The sequence below is a fragment of the Procambarus clarkii genome, chromosome 82, assembly GCF_040958095.1.
Source record: "Procambarus clarkii isolate CNS0578487 chromosome 82, FALCON_Pclarkii_2.0, whole genome shotgun sequence".
NCBI lineage: Eukaryota > Metazoa > Arthropoda > Malacostraca > Decapoda > Cambaridae > Procambarus > Procambarus clarkii.
The window spans coordinates 19640256-19659323 of NC_091231.1; positions in this window are offsets into that span (position 1 = coordinate 19640256).

The following is a 19068-nucleotide window of genomic DNA, read 5'->3' on the forward strand; positions in this document are numbered from 1 at the left end:
AGCCGAAGCTATTTGAACCAATTCCCCGCCGGCACTCGGATGGTAATCTTGGGCATAGCATTTTATCAAATCACCTCATTCTTTGGGGCACACGTGAGGAACACAAATGCAAACAAGCCTGAATGGTCCCCAGGACTATATACAACTGAAAACTCACACCCCAGAAGTGACTCGAACCCATACTGCCAGGAGCAACGCAACTGGTATGTACAGGGACGCCTTAATCCGCTTGACCATCACGACCGGACATAAGGAAGTGATAGCCGAAGCTATTTGAACCACTTCTCCGCCGGCACTCGGATGGTAATTTTGGGCATAGCATATTATCAAATCACCTCATTCTTTGGGGCACACGTGAGGAACACAAATGCAAACAAGCCTGAATGGTCCCCAGGACTATATACAACTGAAAACACACACCCCAGAAGTGACTCGAACCCATACTGCGAGGAGCAACGCAACTGGTATGTACAGGGACGCCTTAATCCGCTTGACCATCACGACCGGACATAAGGAAGTGATAGCCGAAGCTATTTAAACCACTTCCCCACCGGCACTCGGATGGTAATCTTGGGCATAGCATTTTATCAAATCACCTCATTCTTTGGGGCACACGTGAGGAACACAAATGCAAACAAGCCTGAATGGTCCCCAGGACTATATACAACTGAAAACTCACATCCCAGAAGTGACTCGAACCCATACTGCCAGGAGCAAGACAACTGGTATGTACAGAGACGCCTTAATCGGCTTGACCATCACGACCGGACATATGGAAGTGATAGCCGAAGCTATTTGAACCACTTCCCAGCCGGCACTCGGATGGTAATCTTGGGCATAGCATTTTATCAAATCACCTCATTCTTTGGGGCACACGTGAGGAATACAAATGCAAACAAGCCTGAATGGCCCCCAGAACTATATACAACTGAAAACTCTCACCCCAGAAGTGATTCGAACCCATACTGCCAAGAGCAACGCAACTGGTATGTACAGGGACGCCTTCATCCGCTTGACCATCACGACCGGACATAAGGAAGTGATAGCCGAAGCTATTTGAACCAATTCCCCGCCGGCACTCGGATGGTAATCTTGGGCATAGCATTTTATCAAATCACCTCATTCTTTGGGGCACACGTGAGGAACACAAATGCAAACAAGCCTGAATGGTCCCCAGGACTATATACAACTGAAAACTCACACCCCAGAAGTGACTCGAACCCATACTGCCAGGAGCAACGCAACTGGTATGTACAGGGACGCCTTAATCCGCTTGACCATCACGACCGGACATAAGGAAGTGATATCCGAAGCTATTTGAACCACTTCTCCGCCGGCACTCGGATGGTAATCTTGGGCATAGCATTTTATCAAATCACCTCATTCTTTGGGGCACACGTGAGGAATACAAATGCAAACAAGCCTGAATGGCCCCCAGGACTATATACAACTGAAAACTCTCACCCCAGAAGTGATTCGAACCCATACTGCCAAGAGCAACGCAACTGGTATGTACAGGGACGCCTTAATCCGCTTGACCATCACGACCGGACATAAGAAAGTCATAGCCGAAGCTATTTGAACCACTTCCCCGCCGGCACTCGGATGGTAATCTTTGGCATAGCATTTTATCAAATCACCTCATTCTTTGGGGCACACGTGAGGAACACAAATGCAAACAAGCCTGAATGGTCCCCAGGACTATATACAACTGAAAACTCACACCCCAGAAGTGACTCGAACCCATACTGCCAGGAGCAAGGCAACTGGTATGTACAGAGACGCCTTAATCGGCTTGACCATCACGACCGGACATAAGGAAGTGATAGCCGAAGCTATTTGAACCACTTCCCAGCCGGCACTCGGATGGTAATCTTGGGCATAGCATTTTATCAAATCACCTCATTCTTTGGGGCACACGTGAGGAACACAAATGCAAACAAGCCTGAATGGCCCCCAGGACTATATACAACTGAAAACTCACACCCCAGAAGTGACTCGAACCCATACTGCCAGGAGCAACGCAACTGGTATGTACAGGGACGCCTTAATCCTCTTGACCATCACGACCGGACATAAGGAAGTGATAGCCGAAGCTATTTGAACCACTTCCCCGCCGGCACTCGGATGGTAATCTTGGGCATAGCATTATATCAAATCACCTCATTCTTTGGGGCACACGTGAGGAACACAAATGCAAACAAGCCTGAATGGTCCCCAGGACTATATACATCTGAAAACTCCCACCCCAGAAGTGACTCAAAGCCATACTGCCAGGAGCAACGCAACTGGTATGTACAGGGACGCCTTCATCCGCTTGACCATCACGACCGGACATAAGGAAGTGATAGCCGAAGCTATTTGAACCAATTCCCCGCCGGCACTCGGATGGTAATCTTGGGCATAGCATTTTATCAAATCACCTCATTCTTTGGGGCACACGTGAGGAACACAAATGCAAACAAGCCTGAATGGTCCCCAGGACTATATACAACTGAAAACTCACACCCCAGAAGTGACTCGAACCCATACTGCCAGGAGCAATGCAACTGGTATGTACAGGGACGCCTTAATCCGCTTGACCATCACGACCGGACATAAGGAAGTGATAGCCGAAGCTATTTGAACCACTTCTCCGCCGGCACTCGGATGGTAATTTTGGGCATAGCATTTTATCAAATCACCTCATTCTTTGGGGCACACGTGAGGAACACAAATGCAAACAAGCCTGAATGGTCCCCAGGACTATATACAACTGAAAACACACACCCCAGAAGTGACTCGAACCCATACTGCGAGGAGCAACGCAACTGGTATGTACAGGGTCGCCTTAATCCGCTTGACCATCACGACCGGACATAAGGAAGTGATAGCCGAAGCTATTTAAACCACTTCCCCACCGGCACTCGGATGGTAATCTTGGGCATAGCATTTTATCAAATCACCTCATTCTTTGGGGCACACGTGAGGAATACAAATGCAAACAAGCCTGAATGGCCCCCAGGACTATATACAACTGAAAACTCTCACCCCAGAAGTGATTCGAACCCATACTGCCAAGAGCAACGCAACTGGTATGTACAGGGACGCCTTAATCCGCTTGACCATCACGACCGGACATAAGGAAGTCATAGCCGAAGCTATTTGAACCACTTCCCCGCCGGCACTCGGATGGTAATCTTTGGCATAGCATTTTATCAAATCACCTAATTCTTTGGGGCACACGTGAGGAACACAAATGCAAACAAGCCTGAATGGTCCCCAGGACTATATACAACTGAAAACTCACACCCCAGAAGTGACTCGAACCCATACTGCCAGGAGCAAGGCAACTGGTATGTACAGAGACGCCTTAATCGGCTTGACCATCACGACCGGACATAAGGAAGTGATAGCCGAAGCTATTTGAACCACTTCCCAGCCGGCACTCGGATGGTAATCTTGGGCATAGCATTTTATCAAATCACCTCATTCTTTGGGGCACACGTGAGGAACACAAATGCAAACAAGCCTGAATGGCCCCCAGGACTATATACAACTGAAAACTCACACCCCAGAAGTGACTCGAACCCATACTGCCAGGAGCAACGCAACTGGTATGTACAGGGACGCCTTAATCCTCTTGACCATCACGACCGGACATAAGGAAGTGATAGCCGAAGCTATTTGAACCACTTCCCCGCCGGCACTCGGATGGTAATCTTGGGCATAGCATTATATCAAATCACCTCATTCTTTGGGGCACACGTGAGGAACACAAATGCAAACAAGCCTGAATGGTCCCCAGGACTATATACATCTGAAAACTCCCACCCCAGAAGTGACTCAAAGCCATACTGCCAGGAGCAACGCAACTGGTATGTACAGGGACGCCTTCATCCGCTTGACCATCACGACCGGACATAAGGAAGTGATAGCCGAAGCTATTTGAACCAATTCCCCGCCGGCACTCGGATGGTAATCTTGGGCATAGCATTTTATCAAATCACCTCATTCTTTGGGGCACACGTGAGGAACACAAATGCCAACAAGCCTGAATGGTCCCCAGGACTATATACAACTGAAAACTCACACCCCAGAAGTGACTCGAACCCATACTGCCAGGAGCAATGCAACTGGTATGTACAGGGACGCCTCAATCCGCTTGACCATCACGACCGGACATAAGGAAGTGATAGCCGAAGCTATTTGAACCACTTCTCCGCCGGCACTCGGATGGTAATTTTGGGCATAGCATTTTATCAAATCACCTCATTCTTTGGGGCACACGTGAGGAACACAAATGCAAACAAGCCTGAATGGTCCCCAGGACTATATACAACTGAAAACACACACCCCAGAAGTGACTCGAACCCATACTGCGAGGAGCAACGCAACTGGTATGTACAGGGTCGCCTTAATCCGCTTGACCATCACGACCGGACATAAGGAAGTGATAGCCGAAGCTATTTAAACCACTTCCCCACCGGCACTCGGATGGTAATCTTGGGCATAGCATTTTATCAAATCACCTCATTCTTTGGGGCACACGTGAGGAACACAAATGCAAACAAGCCTGAATGGTCCCCAGGACTATATACAACTGAAAACTCACATCCCAGAAGTGACTCGAACCCATACTGCCAGGAGCAAGACAACTGGTATGTACAGAGACGCCTTAATCGGCTTGACCATCACGACCGGACATATGGAAGTGATAGCCGAAGCTATTTGAACCACTTCCCAGCCAGCACTCGGATGGTAATCTTGGGCATAGCATTTTATCAAATCACCTCATTCTTTGGGGCACACGTGAGGAATACAAATGCAAACAAGCCTGAATGGCCCCCAGGACTATATACAACTGAAAACTCTCACCCCAGAAGTGATTCGAACCCATACTGCCAAGAGCAACGCAACTGGTATGTACAGGGACGCCTTCATCTGCTTGACCATCACGACCGGACATAAGGAAGTGATAGCCGAAGCTATTTGAACCAATTCCCCGCCGGCACTCGGATGGTAATCTTGGGCATAGCATTTTATCAAATCACCTCATTCTTTGGGGCACACGTGAGGAACACAAATGCAAACAAGCCTGAATGGTCCCCAGGACTATATACAACTGAAAACTCACACCCCAGAAGTGACTCGAACCCATACTGCAAGGAGCAACGCAACTGGTATGTACAGGGACGCCTTAATCCGCTTGACCATCACGACCGGACATAAGGAAGTGATAGCCGAAGCTATTTGAACCACTTCTCCGCCGGCACTCGGATGGTAATTTTGGGCATAGCATTTTATCAAATCACCTCATTCTTTGGGGCACACGTGAGGAACACAAATGCAAACAAGCCTGAATGGTCCCCAGGACTATATACAACTGAAAACACACACCCCAGAAGTGACTCGAACCCATATTGCGAGGAGCAACGCAACTGGTATGTACAGGGACGCCTTAATCCGCTTGACCATCACGACCGGACATAAGGAAGTGATAGCCGAAGCTATTTAAACCACTTCCCCACCGGCACTCGGATGGTAATCTTGGGCATAGCATTTTATCAAATCACCTCATTCTTTGAGGCACACGTGAGGAACACAAATGCAAACAAGCCTGAATGGTCCCCAGGACTATATACAACTGAAAACTCACTCCCCAGAAGTGACTCGAACCCATACTGCCAGGAGCAACGCAACTGGTATGTACAGGGACGCCTTAATCCGCTTGACCATCACGACCGGACATAAGGAAGTGATAGCCGAAGCTATTTGAACCACTTCCCCACCTGCACTCGGATGGTAATCTTGGGGATAGCATTTTATCAAATCACCTCATTCTTTGGGGCACACGTGAGGAACACAAATGCAAACAAGCCTGAATGGTCCCCAGGACTATATACAACTGTAAACTCACATCCCAGAAGTGACTCGAACCCATACTGCCAGGAGCAAGGCAACTGGTATGTACAGAGACGCCTTAATCGGCTTGACCATCACGACCGGACATAAGGAAGTGATAGCCGAAGCTATTTGAACCACTTCCCAGCCGGCACTCGGATGGTAATCTTGGGCATAGCATTTTATCAAATCACCTCATTCTTTGGGGCACACGTGAGGAACACAAATGCAAACAAGCCTGAATGGTCCCCAGGACTATATACAACTGAAAACTCACACCCCAGAAGTGACTCGAACCCATACTGCCAGGAGCAACGCAACTGGTATGTACAGGGACGCCTTAATCCGCTTGACCATCACGACCAGACATAAGGAAGTGATAGCCGAAGCTATTTGAACCACTTCCTCGCCGGCACTCGGATGGTAATCTTGGGCATAGCATTTTATCAAATCACCTCATTCTTTGGGGCAAACGTGAGGAACACAAATGCAAACAAGCCTGAATGGTCCCCAGGACTATATACAACTGAAAACTCACACCCCAGAAGTGACTCAAACCCATACTGCCAGGAGCAACGCAATTGGTATGTACAGGGACGCCTAAATCCGCTTGACCATCACGACCGGACATAAGGAAGTGATAGCCGAAGCAATTTGAACCACTTCCCCGCCGGCACTCGGATGGTAATCTTGGGCATAGCATTTTATCAAATCACCTAATTCTTTGGGGCACACGTGAGGAACACAAATGCAAACAAGCCTGAATGGTCCCCAGGACTATATACAACTGAAAACTCACACCCCAGAAGTGACTCGAACCCATACTGCCAGGAGCAACGCAACTGGTATGTACAGGGACGCCTTAATCCGCTTGACCATCACGACCGGACATAAGGAAGTGATAGCCGAAGCTATTTGAACCACTTCTCCGCCGGCACTCGGATGGTAATTTTGGGCATAGCATTTTATCAAATCACCTCATTCTTTGGGGCACACGTGAGGAACACAAATGCAAACAAGCCTGAATGGTCCCCAGGACTATATACAACTGAAAACACACACCCCAGAAGTGACTCGAACCCATATTGCGAGGAGCAACGCAACTGGTATGTACAGGGACGCCTTAATCCGCTTGACCATCACGACCGGACATAAGGAAGTGATAGCCGAAGCTATTTAAACCACTTCCCCACCGGCACTCGGATGGTAATCTTGGGCATAGCATTTTATCAAATCACCTCATTCTTTGAGGCACACGTGAGGAACACAAATGCAAACAAGCCTGAATGGTCCCCAGGACTATATACAACTGAAAACTCACTCCCCAGAAGTGACTCGAACCCATACTGCCAGGAGCAACGCAACTGGTATGTACAGGGACGCCTTAATCCGCTTGACCATCACGACCGGACATAAGGAAGTGATAGCCGAAGCTATTTGAACCACTTCCCCACCTGCACTCGGATGGTAATCTTGGGGATAGCATTTTATCAAATCACCTCATTCTTTGGGGCACACGTGAGGAACACAAATGCAAACAAGCCTGAATGGTCCCCAGGACTATATACAACTGTAAACTCACATCCCAGAAGTGACTCGAACCCATACTGCCAGGAGCAAGGCAACTGGTATGTACAGAGACGCCTTAATCGGCTTGACCATCACGACCGGACATAAGGAAGTGATAGCCGAAGCTATTTGAACCACTTCCCAGCCGGCACTCGGATGGTAATCTTGGGCATAGCATTTTATCAAATCACCTCATTCTTTGGGGCACACGTGAGGAACACAAATGCAAACAAGCCTGAATGGTCCCCAGGACTATATACAACTGAAAACTCACACCCCAGAAGTGACTCGAACCCATACTGCCAGGAGCAACGCAACTGGTATGTACAGGGACGCCTTAATCCGCTTGACCATCACGACCGGACATAAGGAAGTGATAGCCGAAGCTATTTGAACCACTTCTCCGCCGGCACTCGGATGGTAATTTTGGGCATAGCATTTTATCAAATCACCTCATTCTTTGGGGCACACGTGAGGAACACAAATGCAAACAAGCCTGAATGGTCCCCAGGACTATATACAACTGAAAACACACACCCCAGAAGTGACTCGAACCCATATTGCGAGGAGCAACGCAACTGGTATGTACAGGGACGCCTTAATCCGCTTGACCATCACGACCGGACATAAGGAAGTGATAGCCGAAGCTATTTAAACCACTTCCCCACCGGCACTCGGATGGTAATCTTGGGCATAGCATTTTATCAAATCACCTCATTCTTTGAGGCACACGTGAGGAACACAAATGCAAACAAGCCTGAATGGTCCCCAGGACTATATACAACTGAAAACTCACTCCCCAGAAGTGACTCGAACCCATACTGCCAGGAGCAACGCAACTGGTATGTACAGGGACGCCTTCATCTGCTTGACCATCACGACCGGACATAAGGAAGTGATAGCCGAAGCTATTTGAACCAATTCCCCGCCGGCACTCGGATGGTAATCTTGGGCATAGCATTTTATCAAATCACCTCATTCTTTGGGGCACACGTGAGGAACACAAATGCAAACAAGCCTGAATGGTCCCCAGGACTATATACAACTGAAAACTCACACCCCAGAAGTGACTCGAACCCATACTGCAAGGAGCAACGCAACTGGTATGTACAGGGACGCCTTAATCCGCTTGACCATCACGACCGGACATAAGGAAGTGATAGCCGAAGCTATTTGAACCACTTCTCCGCCGGCACTCGGATGGTAATTTTGGGCATAGCATTTTATCAAATCACCTCATTCTTTGGGGCACACGTGAGGAACACAAATGCAAACAAGCCTGAATGGTCCCCAGGACTATATACAACTGAAAACACACACCCCAGAAGTGACTCGAACCCATATTGCGAGGAGCAACGCAACTGGTATGTACAGGGACGCCTTAATCCGCTTGACCATCACGACCGGACATAAGGAAGTGATAGCCGAAGCTATTTAAACCACTTCCCCACCGGCACTCGGATGGTAATCTTGGGCATAGCATTTTATCAAATCACCTCATTCTTTGAGGCACACGTGAGGAACACAAATGCAAACAAGCCTGAATGGTCCCCAGGACTATATACAACTGAAAACTCACTCCCCAGAAGTGACTCGAACCCATACTGCCAGGAGCAACGCAACTGGTATGTACAGGGACGCCTTAATCCGCTTGACCATCACGACCGGACATAAGGAAGTGATAGCCGAAGCTATTTGAACCACTTCCCCACCTGCACTCGGATGGTAATCTTGGGGATAGCATTTTATCAAATCACCTCATTCTTTGGGGCACACGTGAGGAACACAAATGCAAACAAGCCTGAATGGTCCCCAGGACTATATACAACTGTAAACTCACATCCCAGAAGTGACTCGAACCCATACTGCCAGGAGCAAGGCAACTGGTATGTACAGAGACGCCTTAATCGGCTTGACCATCACGACCGGACATAAGGAAGTGATAGCCGAAGCTATTTGAACCACTTCCCAGCCGGCACTCGGATGGTAATCTTGGGCATAGCATTTTATCAAATCACCTCATTCTTTGGGGCACACGTGAGGAACACAAATGCAAACAAGCCTGAATGGTCCCCAGGACTATATACAACTGAAAACTCACACCCCAGAAGTGACTCGAACCCATACTGCCAGGAGCAACGCAACTGGTATGTACAGGGACGCCTTAATCCGCTTGACCATCACGACCAGACATAAGGAAGTGATAGCCGAAGCTATTTGAACCACTTCCTCGCCGGCACTCGGATGGTAATCTTGGGCATAGCATTTTATCAAATCACCTCATTCTTTGGGGCAAACGTGAGGAACACAAATGCAAACAAGCCTGAATGGTCCCCAGGACTATATACAACTGAAAACTCACACCCCAGAAGTGACTCAAACCCATACTGCCAGGAGCAACGCAATTGGTATGTACAGGGACGCCTAAATCCGCTTGACCATCACGACCGGACATAAGGAAGTGATAGCCGAAGCAATTTGAACCACTTCCCCGCCGGCACTCGGATGGTAATCTTGGGCATAGCATTTTATCAAATCACCTAATTCTTTGGGGCACACGTGAGGAACACAAATGCAAACAAGCCTGAATGGTCCCCAGGACTATATACAACTGAAAACTCACACCCCAGAAGTGACTCGAACCCATACTGCCAGGAGCAACGCAACTGGTATGTACAGGGACGCCTTAATCCGCTTGACCATCACGACCGGACATAAGGAAGTGATAGCCGAAGCTATTTGAACCACTTCTCCGCCGGCACTCGGATGGTAATTTTGGGCATAGCATTTTATCAAATCACCTCATTCTTTGGGGCACACGTGAGGAACACAAATGCAAACAAGCCTGAATGGTCCCCAGGACTATATACAACTGAAAACACACACCCCAGAAGTGACTCGAACCCATATTGCGAGGAGCAACGCAACTGGTATGTACAGGGACGCCTTAATCCGCTTGACCATCACGACCGGACATAAGGAAGTGATAGCCGAAGCTATTTAAACCACTTCCCCACCGGCACTCGGATGGTAATCTTGGGCATAGCATTTTATCAAATCACCTCATTCTTTGAGGCACACGTGAGGAACACAAATGCAAACAAGCCTGAATGGTCCCCAGGACTATATACAACTGAAAACTCACTCCCCAGAAGTGACTCGAACCCATACTGCCAGGAGCAACGCAACTGGTATGTACAGGGACGCCTTAATCCGCTTGACCATCACGACCGGACATAAGGAAGTGATAGCCGAAGCTATTTGAACCACTTCCCCACCTGCACTCGGATGGTAATCTTGGGGATAGCATTTTATCAAATCACCTCATTCTTTGGGGCACACGTGAGGAACACAAATGCAAACAAGCCTGAATGGTCCCCAGGACTATATACAACTGTAAACTCACATCCCAGAAGTGACTCGAACCCATACTGCCAGGAGCAAGGCAACTGGTATGTACAGAGACGCCTTAATCGGCTTGACCATCACGACCGGACATAAGGAAGTGATAGCCGAAGCTATTTGAACCACTTCCCAGCCGGCACTCGGATGGTAATCTTGGGCATAGCATTTTATCAAATCACCTCATTCTTTGGGGCACACGTGAGGAACACAAATGCAAACAAGCCTGAATGGTCCCCAGGACTATATACAACTGAAAACTCACACCCCAGAAGTGACTCGAACCCATACTGCCAGGAGCAACGCAACTGGTATGTACAGGGACGCCTTAATCCGCTTGACCATCACGACCAGACATAAGGAAGTGATAGCCGAAGCTATTTGAACCACTTCCTCGCCGGCACTCGGATGGTAATCTTGGGCATAGCATTTTATCAAATCACCTCATTCTTTGGGGCAAACGTGAGGAACACAAATGCAAACAAGCCTGAATGGTCCCCAGGACTATATACAACTGAAAACTCACACCCCAGAAGTGACTCAAACCCATACTGCCAGGAGCAACGCAATTGGTATGTACAGGGACGCCTAAATCCGCTTGACCATCACGACCGGACATAAGGAAGTGATAGCCGAAGCAATTTGAACCACTTCCCCGCCGGCACTCGGATGGTAATCTTGGGCATAGCATTTTATCAAATCACCTAATTCTTTGGGGCACACGTGAGGAACACAAATGCAAACAAGCCTGAATGGTCCCCAGGACTATATACAACTGAAAACTCACACCCCAGAAGTGACTCGAACCCATACTGCCAGGAGCAACGCAACTGGTATGTACAGGGACGCCTTAATCCGCTTGACCATCACGACCGGACATAAGGAAGTGATAGCCGAAGCTATTTGAACCACTTCTCCGCCGGCACTCGGATGGTAATTTTGGGCATAGCATTTTATCAAATCACCTCATTCTTTGGGGCACACGTGAGGAATACAAATGCAAACAAGCCTGAATGGTCCCTAGGACTATATACAACTGAAAACACACACCCCAGAAGTGACTCGAACCCATACTGCGAGGAGCAACGCAACTGGTATGTACAGGGACGCCTTAATCCGCTTGACCATCACGACCGGACATAAGGAAGTGATAGCCGAAGCTATTTAAACCACTTCCACACCGGCACTCGGATGGTAATCTTGGGCATAGCATTTTATCAAATCACCTCATTCTTTGGGGCACACGTGAGGAACACAAATGCAAACAAGCCTGAATGGTCCCCAGGCCTATATACAACTGAAAACTCACACCTCAGAAGTGACTCGAACCCATATTGCCAGGAGCAACGCAACTGGTATGTACAGGGACGCCTTAATCCGCTTGACCATCACGACCGGACATAAGGAAGTGATAGCCAAAGCTATTTGAACCACTTCCCCGCCGGCACTCGGATGGTAATCTTGGGCATAGCATTTTATCAAATCATCTCATTCTTTGGAGCACACGTGAGGAACACAAATGCAAACAAGCCTGAATGGTCCCCAGGACTATATACAACTGAAAACTCACACCCCAGAAGTGACTCGAACCCTTACTGCCAGGAGCAACGCAACTGGTATGTACAGGGACGCCTTAATCCGCTTGACCATCACGACCGGACATAAGGAAGTGATAGCCGAAGCTATTTGAACCACTTCCCCCGCCGGCACTCGGATGGTAATCTTGGGCATAGCATTTTATCAAATCACCTCATTCTTTGGGGCACACGTGAGGAACACAAATGCAAACAAGCCTGAATGGCCCCCAGGACTATATACAACTGAAAACTCACACCCCAGAAGTGACTCGAACCCATACTGCCAGGAGCAACGCAACTGGTATGTACAGGGACGCCTTAATCCGCTTGACCATCACGACCGGACATTAGGAAGTGATAGCCGAAGCTATTTGAACCACTTCCCCGCCGGCACTCGGATGGTAATCTTGGGCATAGCATTATATCAAATCACCTCATTCTTTGGGGCACACGTGAGGAACACAAATGCAAACAAGCCTGAATGGTCCCCAGGCCTATATACAACTGAAAACTCACACCTCAGAAGTGACTCGAACCCATATTGCCAGGAGCAACGCAACTGGTATGTACAGGGACGCCTTAATCCGCTTGACCATCACGACCGGACATAAGGAAGTGATAGCCAAAGCTATTTGAACCACTTCCCCGCCGGCACTCGGATGGTAATCTTGGGCATAGCATTTTATCAAATCATCTCATTCTTTGGGGCACACGTGAGGAACACAAATGCAAACAAGCCTGAATGGTCCCCAGGACTATATACAACTGAAAACTCACACCCCAGAAGTGACTCGAACCCATACTGCCAGGAGCAACGCAACTGGTATGTACAGGGACGCCTTAATCCGCTTGACCATCACGACCGGACATAAGGAAGTGATAGCCGAAGCTATTTGAACCACTTCCCCCGCCGGCACTCGGATGGTAATCTTGGGCATAGCATTTTATCAAATCACCTCATTCTTTGGGGCACACGTGAGGAACACAAATGCAAACAAGCCTGAATGGCCCCCAGGACTATATACAACTGAAAACTCACACCCCAGAAGTGACTTGAACCCATACTGCCAGGTGCAACGCAACTGGTATGTACAGGGACGCCTTAATCCGCTTGACCATCACGACCGGACATTAGGAAGTGATAGCCGAAGCTATTTGAACCACTTCCCCGCCGGCACTCGGATGGTAATCTTGGGCATAGCATTATATCAAATCACCTCATTCTTTGGGGCACACGTGAGGAACACAAATGCAAACAAGCCTGAATGGTCCCCAGGACTATATACATCTGAAAACTCCCACCCCAGAAGTGACTCAAAGCCATACTGCCAGGAGCAACGCAACTGGTATGTACAGGGACGCCTTCATCCGCTTGACCATCACGACCGGACATAAGGAAGTGATAGCCGAAGCTATTTGAACCAATTCCCCGCCGGCACTCGGATGGTAATCTTGGGCATTGCATTTTATCAAATCACCTCATTCTTTGGGGCACACGTGAGGAACACAAATGCAAACAAGCCTGAATGGTCCCCAGGACTATATACAACTGAAAACTCACACCCCAGAAGTGACTCGAACCCATACTGCCAGGAGCAACGCAACTGGTATGTACAGGGACGCCTTAATCCGCTTGACCATCACGACCGGACATAAGGAAGTGATAGCCGAAGCAATTTGAACCACTTCTCCGCCGGCACTCGGATGGTAATTTTGGGCATAGCATTTTATCAAATCACCTCATTCTTTGGGGCACACGTGAGGAACACAAATGCAAACAAGCCTGAATGGTCCCCAGGACTATATACAACTGAAAACACACACCCCAGAAGTGACTCGAACCCATACTGCGAGGAGCAACGCAACTGGTATGTACAGGGACGCCTTAATCCGCTTGACCATCACGACCGGACATAAGGAAGTGATAGCCGAAGCTATTTAAACCACTTCCCCACCGGCACTCGGATGGTAATCTTGGGCATAGCATTTTATCAAATCACCTCATTCTTTGGGGCACACGTGAGGAACACAAATGCAAACAAGCCTGAATGGTCCCCAGGACTATATACAACTGAAAACTCACATCCCAGAAGTGACTCGAACCCATACTGCCAGGAGCAAGACAACTGGTATGTACAGAGACGCCTTAATCGGCTTGACCATCACGACCGGACATATGGAAGTGATAGCCGAAGCTATTTGAACCATTTCCCAGCCGGCACTCGGATGGTAATCTTGGGCATAGCATTTTAACAAATCACCTCATTCTTTGGGGCACACGTGAGGAATACAAATGCAAACAAGCCTGAATGGCCCCCAGGACTATATACAACTGAAAACTCACACCCCAGAAGTGACTCGAACCCATACTGCCAGGAGCAACGCAACTGGTATGTACAGGGACGCCTTAATCCGCTTGACCATCACGACCGGACATAAGGAAGTGATAGCCGAAGCTATTTGAACCACTTCTCCGCCGGCACTCGGATGGTAATTTTGGGCATAGCATTTTATCAAATCACCTCATTCTTTGGGGCACACGTGAGGAATACAAATGCAAACAAGCCTGAATGGTCCCCAGGACTATATACAACTGAAAACACACACCCCAGAAGTGACTCGAACCCATACTGCGAGGAGCAACGCAACTGGTATGTACAGGGACGCCTTAATCCGCTTGACCATCACGACCGGACATAAGGAAGTGATAGCCGAAGCTATTTAAACCACTTCCACACCGGCACTCGGATGGTAATCTTGGGCATAGCATTTTATCAAATCACCTCATTCTTTGGGGCACACGTGAGGAACACAAATGCAAACAAGCCTGAATGGTCCCCAGGCCTATATACAACTGAAAACTCACACCTCAGAAGTGACTCGAACCCATATTGCCAGGAGCAACGCAACTGGTATGTACAGGGACTCCTTAATCCGCTTGACCATCACGACCGGACATAAGGAAGTGATAGCCGAAGCTATTTGAACCACTTCCCCCGCCGGCACTCGGATGGTAATCTTGGGCATAGCATTTTATCAAATCACCTCATTCTTTGGGGCACACGTGAGGAACACAAATGCAAACAAGCCTGAATGGCCCCCAGGACTATATACAACTGAAAACTCACACCCCAGAAGTGACTCGAACCCATACTGCCAGGAGCAACGCAACTGGTATGTACAGGGACGCCTTAATCCGCTTGACCATCACGACCGGACATTAGGAAGTGATAGCCGAAGCTATTTGAACCACTTCCCCGCCGGCACTCGGATGGTAATCTTGGGCATAGCATTATATCAAATCACCTCATTCTTTGGGGCACACGTGAGGAACACAAATGCAAACAAGCCTGAATGGTCCCCAGGACTATATACATCTGAAAACTCCCACCCCAGAAGTGACTCAAAGCCATACTGCCAGGAGCAACGCAACTGGTATGTACAGGGACGCCTTCATCCGCTTGACCATCACGACCGGACATAAGGAAGTGATAGCCGAAGCTATTTGAACCAATTCCCCGCCGGCACTCGGATGGTAATCTTGGGCATTGCATTTTATCAAATCACCTCATTCTTTGGGGCACACGTGAGGAACACAAATGCAAACAAGCCTGAATGGTCCCCAGGACTATATACAACTGAAAACTCACACCCCAGAAGTGACTCGAACCCATACTGCCAGGAGCAACGCAACTGGTATGTACAGGGACGCCTTAATCCGCTTGACCATCACGACCGGACATAAGGAAGTGATAGCCGAAGCTATTTGAACCACTTCTCCGCCGGCACTCGGATGGTAATTTTGGGCATAGCATTTTATCAAATCACCTCATTCTTTGGGGCACACGTGAGGAACACAAATGCAAACAAGCCTGAATGGTCCCCAGGACTATATACAACTGAAAACACACACCCCAGAAGTGACTCGAACCCATACTGCGAGGAGCAACGCAACTGGTATGTACAGGGACGCCTTAATCCGCTTGACCATCACGACCGGACATAAGGAAGTGATAGCCGAAGCTATTTAAACCACTTCCCCACCGGCACTCGGATGGTAATCTTGGGCATAGCATTTTATCAAATCACCTCATTCTTTGGGGCACACGTGAGGAACACAAATGCAAACAAGCCTGAATGGTCCCCAGGACTATATACAACTGAAAACTCACATCCCAGAAGTGACTCGAACCCATACTGCCAGGAGCAAGACAACTGGTATGTACAGAGACGCCTTAATCGGCTTGACCATCACGACCGGACATATGGAAGTGATAGCCGAAGCTATTTGAACCATTTCCCAGCCGGCACTCGGATGGTAATCTTGGGCATAGCATTTTAACAAATCACCTCATTCTTTGGGGCACACGTGAGGAATACAAATGCAAACAAGCCTGAATGGCCCCCAGGACTATATACAACTGAAAACTCTCACCCCAGAAGTGATTCGAACCCATACTGCCAGGAGCAACGCAACTGGTATGTACAGGGACGCCTTCATCCGCTTGACCATCACGACCGGACATAAGGAAGTGATAGCCGAAGCTATTTGAACCAATTCCCCGCCGGCACTCGGATGGTAATCTTGGGCATAGCATTTTATCAAATCACCTCATTCTTTGGGGCACACGTGAGGAACACAAATGCAAACAAGCCTGAATGGTCGCCAGGACTATATACAACTGAAAACTCACACCCCAGAAGTGACTCGAACCCATACTGCCAGGAGCAACGCAACTGGTATGTACAGGGACGCCTTAATCCGCTTGACCATCACGACCGGACATAAGGAAGTGATAGCCGAAGCTATTTGAACCACTTCTCCGCCGGCACTCGGATGGTAATTTTGGGCATAGCATTTTATCAAATCACCTCATTCTTTGGGGCACACGTGAGGAACACAAATGCAAACAAGCCTGAATGGTCCCCAGGACTATATACAACTGAAAACACACACCCCAGAAGTGACTCGAACCCATATTGCGAGGAGCAACGCAACTGGTATGTACAGGGACGCCTTAATCCGCTTGACCATCACGACCGGACATAAGGAAGTGATAGCCGAAGCTATTTAAACCACTTCCCCACCGGCACTCGGATGGTAATCTTGGGCATAGCATTTTATCAAATCACCTCATTCTTTGGGGCACACGTGAGGAACACAAATGCAAACAAGCCTGAATGGTCCCCAGGACTATATACAACTGAAAACTCACACCCCAGAAGTGACTCGAACCCATACTGCCAGGAGCAACGCAACTGGTATGTACAGGGACGCCTTAATCCGCTTGACCATCACGACCGGACATAAGGAAGTGATAGCCGAAGCTATTTGAACCACTTCCCCGCCGGCACTCGGATGGTAATCTTGGGGATAGCATTTTATCAAATCACCTCATTCTTTGGGGCACACGTGAGGAACACAAATGCAAACAAGCCTGAATGGTCCCCAGGACTATATACAACTGTAAACTCACATCCCAGAAGTGACTCGAACCCATACTGCCAGGAGCAAGGCAACTGGTATGTACAGAGACGCCATAATCGGCTTGACCATCACGACCGGACATAAGGAAGTGATAGCCGAAGCTATTTGAACCACTTCCCAGCCGGCACTCGGATGGTAATCTTGGGCATAGCATTTTATCAAATCACCTCATTCTTTGGGGCACACGTGAGGAACACAAATGCAAACAAGCCTGAATGGTCCCCAGGACTATATACAACTGAAAACTCACACCCCAGAAGTGACTCGAACCCATACTGCCAGGAGCAACGCAACTGGTATGTACAGGGACGCCTTAATCCGCTTGACCATCACGACCAGACATAAGGAAGTGATAGCCGAAGCTATTTGAACCACTTCCTCGCCGGCACTCGGATGGTAATCTTGGGCATAGCATTTTATCAAATCACCTCATTCTTTGGGGCAAACGTGAGGAACACAAATGCAAACAAGCCTGAATGGTCCCCAGGACTATATACAACTGAAAACTCACACCCCAGAAGTGACTCAAACCCATACTGCCAGGAGCAACGCAATTGGTATATACAGGGACGCCTAAATCCGCTTGACCATCACGACCGGACATAAGGAAGTGATAGCCAAAGCAATTTGAATCACTTCCCCGCCGGCACTCGGATGGTAATCTTGGGCATAGCATTTTATCAAATCACCTAATTCTTTGGGGCACACGTGAGGAACACAAATGCAAACAAGCCTGAATGGTCCCCAGGACTATATACAACTGAAAACTCACACCCCAGAAGTGACTCGAACCCATACTGCCAGGAGCAACGCAACTGGTATGTACAGGGACGCCTTAATCCGCTTGACCATCACGACCGGACATAAGGAAGTGATAGCCGAAGCTATTTGAACCACTTCTCCGCCGGCACTCGGATGGTAATTTTGGGCATAGCATTTTATCAAATCACCTCATTCTTTGGGGCACACGTGAGGAATACAAATGCAAACAAGCCTGAATGGTCCCCAGGACTATATACAACTGAAAACACACACCCCAGAAGTGACTCGAACCCATACTGCGAGGAGCAACGCAACTGGTATGTACAGGGACGCCTTAATCCGCTTGACCATCACGACCGGACATAAGGAAGTGATAGCCGAAGCTAT